Source organism: Fomitiporia mediterranea (assembly GCF_000271605.1).
Source record: "Fomitiporia mediterranea MF3/22 unplaced genomic scaffold FOMMEscaffold_17, whole genome shotgun sequence".
In the NCBI taxonomy this organism is placed as follows: domain Eukaryota; kingdom Fungi; phylum Basidiomycota; class Agaricomycetes; order Hymenochaetales; family Hymenochaetaceae; genus Fomitiporia; species Fomitiporia mediterranea.
Genome location: NW_006760402.1, coordinates 494,595 through 505,871, shown reverse-complemented (window position 1 = coordinate 505,871; position 11,277 = coordinate 494,595).

Below are 11,277 nucleotides of genomic sequence, written 5' to 3'. Positions count from 1 at the left end.
CTCATAACAAACACACACATATATCCAGTAGAATAAAGCAAATATAATAGATTAAAACAATATACAAACAGAATTTGATACAAAATAAATGATAAATGAATGAATATTATGATATACAATGAAAAATAGAACTGTAGAATACACTATTTCATCTATCTACAAAATAAAAACAACAAACACATATTATGATTGTGTAAAGCAATATATTGAAACAATCAGCATCATACTAAGAACCATACATCACATGCAGACAATCACAGCAATCAATTCCAAACACCCATGTGACTCATAGAAGCCTACTCTGAGAACACTCAACTATTCTACATTGTAAGCATTTGCAAACAGAACCACAAGTGTGTACAGTTTCAGAATTGGCTTACACACATTGTTTTCCTCACAGGATGTACAGATTACATACTTATTACAGGCTCAGAACACAAGTTGTGTCATAGTGAGTGGCTCAGCAAACTATTACATTATTATTGCCCAGATCAAAGTACTACAATCTTCCAATCAGATAGGGTATCAGGGCAATCAAAGTGATGATCTCAGGAGACAGCCAGAAATCTCAGAACTCTCTACACTTTGTCCATACTAATCAGATGATAACAGTATGAGAACCTTCTACTTCTTTCAATGTAAATCTTGCTTTTCCCTTTTGTATAACATTTCCTGTAGCCAGAATGCAGACCACTTAAATTTTCCTCATACATTTTCACCCCCATTTTTCTTCCAACCTCTGGCAAAAGGTTCTCTTATTTGTTCTTGTATATTTTGTTATTTTTCTTTTGTTCAGCCATAACATTTCCCTATTAGTACTATGCTTTTCCAGAACTTAGAAAACTATAAATACAGCTACTTATGTACTAGATACAGGGGGAATTCAGATAGTTCACCCATTGATTTAGCTCTTGTCTCTTGTCTCAAAGTCCTCTAGTGTGAGGCATAGTCTTAGTCTTCATTGTTTTCTGTATCAGATTGTTTGTTGTGTACTTTGTAAAGTACACTTTCTGTTATTCACATCTCTCTTCTGAGGTTGCAACTGTGCTAGAAGAACTTGCACCTGTTCAGAACCACTCTAGTCTCATAAGACTTGTGGTTTAGCTCCTCCTCAAACTTAACAAATCACCTGTGTTCTTCTCTTAGACACTTTACAGGAGTTTCATCTGGAGCCTACTGTGAGGGGGGTTTCTATAGTTAAACAACACAAGTTTCAACAGTTCTTAGCATTCTGAATAGGTTTCTCAGACACTAGCCTGTAGCCTTAGGTTAACTCAGTTACAGTCAGCACCAGTACCTGTATTGAGTAGAACACACAGATCTGCTAGAATCTAATCATACTACAAAACATCTAATAGTCTGAACACTAGAAGTACAGAATCCAATATTGCAGAAACTTTAGGAATACTATTAGAACAGTAGAGCACTCGAGTCAGTAACAAAGAGGAGGAAGAAGAAGACCTTGTAGTATTATCACTCAATTCCTAAGTAATCAGTTTCTGAATTCACAACAAACTACTGTATTTCATGTCCCCAGAATTGTATACAAGATCACCAGCTACCTTACAACTTTCCCAAACTGTATTAATATTACAACTGACTGTAACTGGGACACTGTGTCACAGAAGAGCACAGTTGTCTCTACAGGAAACAGAGACAGTCTAGTAGCTAGTATTATCACTCTTACTAGTAACTAGTATATTATTAATAACACAGCTCTAGTTACAGTAACAACAACTTGTAAGTGACACACAACTACTTTAGCAACTACAAGTAAATGCACAAATTCTATTACAACCAAGACTAGTAGTGTAGCTAATAACTACATTGAATGTTCTGAAGCTGCCTTGTTACAGAGTGTGTAATACACTATCCTTTGACAGAACCAAGCCCTGAGAGTTGTAGAGGTATTTTACAGATGTGGAAAGTCTTACAAACAAATACAATATAGCTAGAGTGGATATTATTCTGCTCACAATAAAGTACATGCTTGTAGAAGTGGAGGATTTGTAGGATAATACAGATAAAGTGTCTTAGGATACATTTAAGACAGGAGTAATTACATATTACCTGAGTCTTAAGACAGGAGTACAATATACTAGAAGTGACTTGGATACTATAGTACAGAAATGGGCAGAGAGAGGAATTACAAATAGGGAAAATTTGAGAATGTACTACTAAGAGTTTACACTCATAGTAACCTATTTGACTACTAATGATAAGCTGTTACTGGAGGAATCTTACTGTGTTTTTTTGTGTGTGTTCTATAGAGTAATTGTAGAGAAACTGACACAGAAGTTAGAAATCAAGTATTTAGACTATAAGGACAGACTTGTATACAATATTGTGCAAGTTGTAACTGTAGCAGGGTTGATCCTTAGAGGATCTACACTCACAGTAGTTAGTAGATTAGATACACTTATGAGTCAGCCTATGATTCTAGTCAAACAGGAGGAAGTTAATTTGACAAGTATTGTAGAAGCACTTTAGAGTTTACAATTGTAAGTAGAGTTAATAAAGTAAGGCCTAAGATTAGAAGGAGGAGGATATAGTAGGGGTTTAGGCAGAGGATCAGGAAATGGAAGTTGTGTGTTTTGTAGAGAATCTGAACATTTTATACACAGTTACTCAAAAGTGTCAGAATACATTATAAACAGGAAGTGTGTATAGAGTCTAAACAATAAAATTATTATAGCTAACAGAAACACCATTTCTAGGATAGGGCAGACCTTGAAGGAAAAGGTTGATAGCTACTTTCTGTCATTACAAATGTACTCTGTTAGTTTTGTACAGACTGTACTAGTTATAACACACAGTCTAGGAGCTTCTATACTAGTTATAATAGTAGAGGTTAATGAAGAAGAAGAGGAGAAGGTGGAGAACCTTATAGAGCTTAAAAGGCTTAAAGTAATGCTAGGAGAAGCCTGTAAGAAGGTTACAGAACAATTGAAAGTAAAGGATGTAAAGGGGAAGGGAAAGTAAGGGTGTGATTACAAAGTAGTAAAGCCTACAGATATCAGACTAACACTAGTAAGTATGTACTAAGACAGAACTAGAACAAAGGAGCACCTGTACTACTATATTGTACTAATTAAGGACTCAGAAATAGCTGGAAGAGTTTTAGATCACAGCTTAGACTAGGAAGTGTGAATTATACAGTAAGAGTTACTTACATTGTCTCTAGAGCTCTGGAAGAAGACTTACAAATTAGTTACATTGAGGCACTAAACAGATAGAAACACTGTGTTCTATAGTAGAGAACTGCCTGTTACAGGATTAAACATTTGTGTACTACAGTAGTATTACAACACATTAGTAGAAGTTAACTATTCACTTCTACTCTGTATACTTAAGACAATAGTAGACAGAAAAATTGAGGTAGATTGTATACTAGACTAGGGTTCAAGTGTAAACATAGTCTGAGCTAATGTATAGGAAGTATTAAAGATTCTGTTAGATTGTAATATAGCTATTATACTTGAGATAGTAGACACAGGTCAGGGATTGACTGTAGGACAGATTCTAAGGTTACAACTCTCTATAGGAATGCTTTACATAAATATTACAGTACAAGTTGTGTAGAAAGCTCTGTTTAGGATCTTACTAGGTAGACTATTCTTTATGACTATAGAATGTGAAACCAAAGATTTTGCAAATAGGGAGCAGTACATAATACTTTAGGACCTGAATGATCTGTCAAGGAGATAGTCTCTGTCTACCAGAGTAAGGGCACTATAATACAAGCTAGAGACAGATTTTTGAGAAGTATTAAGGAACTAGAAACACTATAATTCTAAAGAGATACACATATGACTAGTGGATTAGGAACAAACAAGCAGAAGAGTAATAGTAAGGTAATGATTCTATACAGAGGAAGAGGCAAAGGAAGTAGAGTAAATGTGAGACAGGGTTACAGTCAGGGATCACAAGTTACAGGATTATGAATAATAAAGGTAGTAGAGTCACAGAAGTTAGTAATTCTTATAGTACTAGATGACAAACTCAACACAGTTTTGTAGGCTTACAAGAAAGTTGTGAATAAGGTGTGCCCTGTACCTAGAGTACTTCTAGAGGAGTTCTGTATAGTCAGACAACAGCACCCTAATCTCCTAGCTAGGATGCCTATATTACTAATAATACTACAGCCCTTTGTACCTACTAGTAGACTTACAGAAGAGTAGATGCAAGCAATTAGAGAATTACAATTGAGATTCCTATGGCTGGAAGAATGGAAGCTTACAGAGAACCTATTAATACTACAGTCAGAAGTGTTTGTGTAGACAGAAGAGGAGTAAGGAACATTAGACCCTACATATTTTGATCCTATTCAAATTCCAACTATAGAGTATGTACTATAAGTAGAGAAAAGTATTCTGATTGTATACAGAATTAAGAAGAGAGTGATTGAGTTGTTGAAGGAGAAGTTGTGTAACAGAGTAATAGAACCATTGAATTCCTTGTATTAATTGTGATGGTTTTGTGTCACAAAGAAAGACAGAGTATCCTTACAATTTATTATCAATTTGCAGAGGTTAAACACAGTTACAATAAAGGACACAGCTGTTCCACCAAACATGGAACTAATTGTGGAAAGCTGTAGAGGTCATACATACTATACACAACTCAATTTGTATATTGTGTTTGATTAGAGGAGTTTGGATGAGCAGTCTAGAGATCTGACAATGTTCTAAACACTCTTAGGGACGTTTTGCTTGACAGTGTTACTAATAGGTTACACTAACTCAGTACAGATTCTGTATAATGACTTGGTGTTTATTCTTTGCAACAAGATTCTGGATGTTACAAACCTGTACACAGACAACATTCTGGTAATTGGACCCTACTTAAGATATGAGAAAGTAGACAGAACAGAGGAAACACTTCCTAAGAACAAGAGAATATGGAAGTTTGTATACAAGTATCTAATAGACATAAACTGGATTTTACAGAGAGTGAAAGCTGTGAGAGGAATGTTTTCTAGGAAGAAGATAACACTTTGTAACAAATCTGTAATATTTGTTAAGCATAAGCTAACATATTTGGGGAGAGAGGCTGAAGAATTGCAAATATAGAAGGTTAGAGATTGGCTGCCTTGTGAGAGTGTTACAGAAGTAAGGGGATTTCTTGGAACAGTAGGAGTGCTTTGTGTTTTTATTCAAAATTACACAAAGTTAGTACAACCACTTAATCAACTCACACAAAAGAATTTGATATTTAATTAGAATGATGAAGTACAGAAATCTATAAACACACTCAAGGAAGCAGTTTTACATTGCCCTACATTAACACTAATTGACTATGAGTCAGAGTATCTAGTAGTCTTGGTAGTAGATTCATCTATCATTAGAGCAGGATAGTATATCAGTCAGGAGCACCCAGATTACAAACAGAGAATAAATTGATTTGGATCAATTAACTAGAACACAACACAAGCACAATATTTGTAAGCAAAAATAGAGCTGTTCATACTTTATTACACACTTTACACATTACACATATATCTTATAGGTGTTAAGAAATTAATTGTAGAAATGAATGCTTTATACATAAAGGGAATGATTAATAAGCCTGACCTACAGTCTAATGCTACAATCAATTGCTAGATAGCCAGAATTTTGCTATTCAATTTCGAGTTCTGCTACATTCCTACATCAGACTTCAAGTGTACAGACAGATTATTGTAATACTGAGTAGTGCCTGAAGACCCCTCAGACAACAAAACCTATGAAGACTAGATTGACAAGTTATACAGATTTTATGTGGCAGAAATAGAATTAACACAATACAGATATTAGCTAGAGATTTGCAGGTCTACAGAATGTAAAGCTTTATTAGTCAAGTGTGTAGAAATACAGTCCTGGGTTTCAAATGTGACACACTGGGAAACACACAACAACATTATTAACAAATCATTTTAAGTAAACAAGGATATACTACAGGCAACATGTTCTGACAGACTGTAACATAGATTACTCTCAGAAGTAGTTATTCTGAAACAGAACTGGAATTGGATACATTAAGATACACTAGAATGACCCAATCCAGAACACAGAAGAGTAGAAGATGAAGTAGACAAAGGACTATAGGAACAGGAAGCTAGAGGAGAGTCTCACAGAGTTGTGCAAACCAAGAAGGTAGAGGGAGTAGATGACAAAGTAGAAGGTGACAATCTAAAGCTAATAGAGGTTGTGTACAGTATCTGTAGTAACAAGACTGAGGGTTTAGATACAACAGTAGAACAATTCCTACAATTACTAACTACTGAAAGGTAAGAAGTAAGACTGAAGGCTGTAAAAGAGTATCTTAGCTTGCTCTACAAACCAAGCAGAATTGTAGACACTAATTTTCCAACATTTATACAATACACAGTACAGTTCTTTGTACAGAACAACAAGATTTGGTATTAAGGTCCTGAAGGAAAGTATCAGATTGTGCCAGATAAGGACAGGAGATGAGAGTTGGTTAGGATAGCACACAAAGACTTAGGACACAAGGGAATCTTTACAGTACAAGACTGTTTACTAGATTAGTTCTAGTGACTATCTCTTGTAGAAGACATTAAGTACTTTATTAGGACCTGTTATGTATGTCAGACTTGGTAGATACAACAAGTACTGATTCTACCAAGTATTCTAGAGATTGTACTACTTTTCCAAAAGATCCACATAGATACAAAGGTTATACTGAAAGCAGGAAGATTCTAATATATTGTGTATGTATACATTAGAGTATCCAGAGTTTTGCATGCTTTGTGTAGAGAACAGAAGGGCAATAGGACAGTTCATCTTTGAGGAACTTCTATACTAATACAGAGTATGTTCTAAGCTTGTAACAGACAATAGAACACTTTACATTACAGTGTTAGACTATTTGTGAGAATGATACTACATTAATCATATTCAGATTTCTGTGTATAACTCTTGTACAAACAGAATTATTAAGTAGAAACACTTGAATGTATAGGAAGTAATTGTAAAGACAGTAGGAGACAATATTGGACATTAGTATAAGTACATACATTTTGTGTTCTAGGCAGAGCAAATTACAATTCAGAAAGTGACTGGATATTCTCCTTATTACCTTGTTTATAGAGTAGAGCTGATATTACTGTTTGACCTAAACAAGGCAATATATTTGGCTCTACCTGAAGGATTACTACTAACAATAGAGGAACTAGTAGTGATACAAGTACAACAATTATAGAAGAGAATAGACAACCTTATACAAATGATGGAATGTGTTTGGAAAGCCTGTAAAAGATATGTAAAGCATTTCACAGAAGTCAATTGTAATCAGATTAAGGACTACAACTTTGCCCTAAGTGTACTAGTATTAATCTACAATTTGAAAGTGAGTAACAACTTAGGACAAAAGATGAAACTGTAATACCTTAGACCATTTGTAGTAGTGTAAAGAACAAAAGGAAACACTTATGTTGTAGCAGAACTGGACAGAGTAGTGGCTAAGTTACATATTGTAGCATTTTACTTAATTCTGTATTTTCCACATTTATGTTTAACAGTTTCTATCTTATGTCTTATTAAGGCTGTAGAACTAACACTAGAAGATGTAGAACTGTACAGGACTAGTTACAAGGATACAGATGATCTAGACAACTGTACTTCAGATGCTATACTTAAAGTAGAGCCAAGTACAGAAGTTACAAACTCTTAATCTAAGAATGTACAATTTTTCAATATACTCTCCTGTCAGCAACAGTATAGAGGGGACCTGAAGGCTTAGCAAGGGGACCCAGACTACAACTATCCTACACAACAGAAATACAGAACACAAGTACTAGAACATAGTTGGAACTTGTAGAACAGGCAGAGAGAGAGAGTGAGACAAGAGTAGAGTATATAGAGTGAGCCTAAGAGTACAGGACTACCTAGAGTAGACAAGATCAAGACTACAGGACCAGTCTGATCTTGTACACTTATATATACTAAACTATACAAGAGCACTCAGGGAGTATGAGCTACTAAGAATGATAAGCTACAAAGAATGAAAGGAAGGAATGTCAAAGATAAAGGTACAAAGAATGAAGGGATGGACAAAGGGTAAGAGACTATAGAATAATACAAAGAATGAAGGGGTGGTCAAAGGAATGGAATGATAAAGTAAGGAAGGGTAGTAGTAAGAGTCAGCACACATATAGTTTATAGACAGTGCCTCTGAGGGACAGAAGTCCTAAGTTCTAGTACAGAAGGGTGCAGAACCCTCAGAACTGAAGGTACAAGAGTAGAGAACTGTAACATCACCCCCCCTCTAAAACCAATTGTCCTAATTAGTAAGTATTAGACTTAGTTAGTAGCTCAGACATAGGTCAGAATGGTAGGGTTTGGAAATCTGTAAGGTAGAGTTAATACAGAGCACTCAGATGAAGTTGATAGAAGTCTCAGATTGTCTTAGTAGTATGAGTGAGATTCTCAGCAGGTTCCTAAGTGTGTTCTTCAACTAGGTATCCCTTCTAGTAGATAAGGAACTTGAGCTTTCTGTACACTAGCTTAGTATCTGCTACATACTCTACTTTGTATTCTAGTTTGGAACTAATAAGTTCTGGTAGAGACAGTAGGGGTCTTTGTTACAAAGGAAAACCTGGATTATAGTATTAAGACAGTAGAACCTTGTTAAACACTGAGTGTATGTACTTCCATGTTGCTAGAAGTTGGAGTTTGTAGGTAGAGGTACTAACCTTCTTTTCAATAATGAAGGGTCTGAAGTACTTGTTGTCCAACTTCTTCATTAGACAATCTATAGTCAGGTTAGTAGCTTCTAGCATAACTTTGTCACTAGACTGGTAATCCTTGGCCACAGACCTCTTCCAATCATAGTTCTACTTTATAACCTGTACTACCTTTTCTAAAAGAGCTTGTGTGTCCTCCCTAGTTCTGTGTATCCATTCTGTAAAGTCTGTTACAGATTCAGAACTACTATTCTGGTTCAGAACTGTTCTCTAGTACAGATGTCTCTTATGATTGAGGAAGAACAGGGACTGTCCTGTTATAGAGTATTGTCAGTTATTGTGTACAAATTCTGTCAGAGCTAACCATTTAGACTAATCTGATTACTGATGATTAATGAACATCTAGAGGTAGAGCTTGATCTCCTGATTGACTTACTCAGTTTGACTGTCAGTCTACAAGTAATAGGTAGTAGAAGGGTTCCCTTGAATTCTGAGAAGTATATACAAGTCCTACATGAATTTTGACTCAAATTGTGGTCTGTAATCATGTATGAGCTTCTGAGGGAGTCTGTACAACTAGAAAACATAATCCTAATAAATACACACTATACCTTCAGAAGTGAGTTCTGTTCAGGTTGGAACTGTATAGACTTGCTTAAAGAATTAGTCAACAATCATACAGATAGTGTTGTAACCCTAAGACTCAGGTAGCTCACTAATCAGGTCTACTGAGACTTCTTCCTAAGGGTGATCTAGAATCTAATACAGATGTAAGGGAGTCTAAACCCTTGTCTAGTAAGTCTTAGTCTGTTAGTATGTATTGTAACCAGTCACATACTTCAGGATTTCCCTCTACATTCTAGGCTACTAGTAGTTCTGAGTGATAAGTTCCTGTGTTTTGTGTCAGCCCAGATGTCCTACAGTCAGATTGTTATAATGAGCTCAGACAATGTCCTCCTACAGTTTCTAATCCTTCAGAATGTACAGTTGGCCTTCCTAGTAAACCTGTCCATCCTTATCCTCCTCCTAATCCCTAGCCTACTTCTCCAGTTGCTTCACTACAACCTGGTCCTGTGTGTGTCTCAGAGCTTACTGTATACAGGTGACAAAGTCAACATTCTTGGATTCAAGTCAGATCTCTTAGATTGTCTCAGACACAAAACAGGAATTGTCTAGGAGAACAAGATTTTCATTATCATTCTCCCCCCTTTTATGACCTACTTGTCTTGAGAGTAAATCAGCTTTCATTATTTGTGTTCTGGGTTTGTAGGTTAGTACAAAGTCAAAGTCCTACAGTTCTAACATCTAGTAGGCTTAGTAGCAGTTGAGCTTCTAGGGTGCTCAGAAGTACTAGAGATTAAGGTGATCACTCTAAATTTTAAACTTCTGTACAACACTAAGGAGATATTAATACTACTCTTCTAGGGAACAGACTATTACAAGGAGTTTCTTGTCATAGATAGAGTAGTTCTGTTCTGTTGTAGAGAGGGATTCTGATCAGAACACTATCAGACACTACTTTCTGTCAATGAACTAGGACAGTACTACTCTATTTGCAAAGTCAGAAGAATTGGCTTTGACTCAGAACTTGTCTACAACTGTTAGAACTACTAATACAGGCTTGCTAGTAATAGCCTGCTTGAGGGACTCAAACACAGACTACTACTGATCATCCTATTACTAAGGAACATCCTTACTAGTGAGATTGTGAAGGGGCTAGACAATAGTACTAAAGTCTTGAATAAAGCATTAGTAGTAGTTTGCAAACCTAAGGAATGCTTGGACCTGTTTCAGGTTCTGAGGTTGTAGCCAGTTTCAAACTACAGTCACCTTTGCTGGATCCATACAGACCTCTCCTCTACTAATCACAAAGCCTAGATAATCTACTGACTCCTGTACAAAAGAGTACTTTACTTCTTAGAGGAACAGTTTATTATCTTAGAGCTATTGTAGAACTGCTTGAATCAGTTAGTAATAGTACTCAACTGTCTGGGTAAAGATCAGAATGTTATCCAGATACACACTAATGTGCTCTGAGTCAATCAGATCTGTAAGAATGTGATTCATGAATGACTGGAATGTTGTAGGCAAGTTAGTTAGTCTGAAGAACATTATAGTCAGTTTGTACAATCTGTAATTAGTTTAGAATATAGCCTTCCACTCATCTCTGTCTTGGATCCAAATATTATTGTATCCTTATTAAATGTCCAACTTAGTAAAAACTCTAAATGTATGTGTCTTATTAATGAGCTCCTTAATCAGGGGGAGCAAGTACTTGTTTTTAACAGTACCCTCATTAAGACAATGATAATCCTAGACTGGGTAGAGTTTCCCATCTTTCTTTTTGACAAAGAAGAAAGGGGAGGCTATAGAGGACTTTGAGGGTCAGATCCAACTGTTCTAAAGATTTTCCTAAAGGAACTTGTCAAGCACCTCCTACTTGTCTCTGTTGAGTAGGTAGACCTTACAATCCTTAGGTTGGAAACCCTTAGTCAATTCAATTGTATAGTCTTAGAGACAGTGTTTAGGAAGCTAGTCAAATTCCTCTTTACTAAAGACTTTAGGGAACTCTTGGACAAAATCCAGTAGGC